Below are 1008 nucleotides of genomic sequence, written 5' to 3' on the forward strand. Positions count from 1 at the left end.
CCCCAACCCCCCCAAGCTGCCCCCCTTCACTCCCAGTTCACCTCCTCAACCAGCCCCTCCCTGGCAGAGGCTCAACCTTGGAGCTGCAAGGGGGCTGTTTCCCTGGTGATGCTCAGTAGGATGAGTGACCTGCCCTGCATCCCGGTGCCTCACCAGAGGGTTTTCCCCCAGGTACCTGTTGCACCAGCCCCAGGCACTGGGCTGGGGGGGAAGGTGCGCTCTCCTGCGCCCACCGGAGGAGCCGGCAAGTGAACCAACAAGTTGCAGGGAGAGGGAAGAGGCAGCGGCAAGAGCCGCATGTAATCACCACTGCAGAAACCTGCGCGGGGAGGGAGCTAAAGCCACAGCGTGGCCACGCTCAAGTTTTCAGGCTCGGCTCCTCGCTGGGGGTGAAGCTGAACTGGGAAGGGTCTCAGGGGGCTGAGGCCGGGGTGATGGGGAGCTGCGGGGCTGGGCACTGCCCAGGGGCACCTGCAAGGAGAGTGGGAGGGGAGAGGAGCACATGGAGGCGTGGGAAAGGATAGAGGGGCAGGTGGGATCTGCACCTTCCTTCCAGCCGAGGAGGGGTGGGTCCTGGGCTAAACCATGGTCCCCTGCACCAGCCCCCCTCCCGAGGGGCTGTGGGGCACAGGCAGAGGTTTTCAGCATCGATCTTTCCACCGCAGGGAGGGGGCAGCTGGTCCCTGGGGGATGCAGGGCAAGGGCGGCTGTGCCCCTGCCAGGTGAGATCCGCAGCAAAGGGGGCACCTGCAGGCAGGCAGGGGAAGGGACAAAGCCACCCCCCCACCCCCCCCCAGAAGGGACGGGAGGTTTGTGGGCTCCCAGGGGGTCTGTGCCCAACGGGGTGGGTTGCTCTAGGTGGGGTGGCAAAGCTCCATCAAGACATCGAGGCATAAAGGAAAGGCCACGACCTCCCCAGCTGCACACCCCCCGAGAAGCCTGCAGCTTGCAGGGTTAAACCAGGACCAGAGCCCCCCCCCCTGCTTGCCAGCCTGGAGGTTGGGGGGG

General features: G+C 65.9%; 1 protein-coding gene across 1 annotated transcript in view; it reads right to left on the reverse strand.

The window, feature by feature from the left end:
• Nucleotides 1-1008, reverse strand: part of CACNA1E (calcium channel, voltage-dependent, R type, alpha 1E subunit) — a 157842-nt gene that overhangs the window by 137053 nt on the left and 19781 nt on the right. The gene's annotated exons all lie outside the window — the stretch shown is intronic.

Source organism: Chaetura pelagica, unplaced genomic scaffold, assembly GCF_000747805.2.
Source record: "Chaetura pelagica isolate M959 unplaced genomic scaffold, ChaPel_1.0 scaffold363, whole genome shotgun sequence".
Lineage (NCBI taxonomy): Eukaryota > Metazoa > Chordata > Aves > Apodiformes > Apodidae > Chaetura > Chaetura pelagica.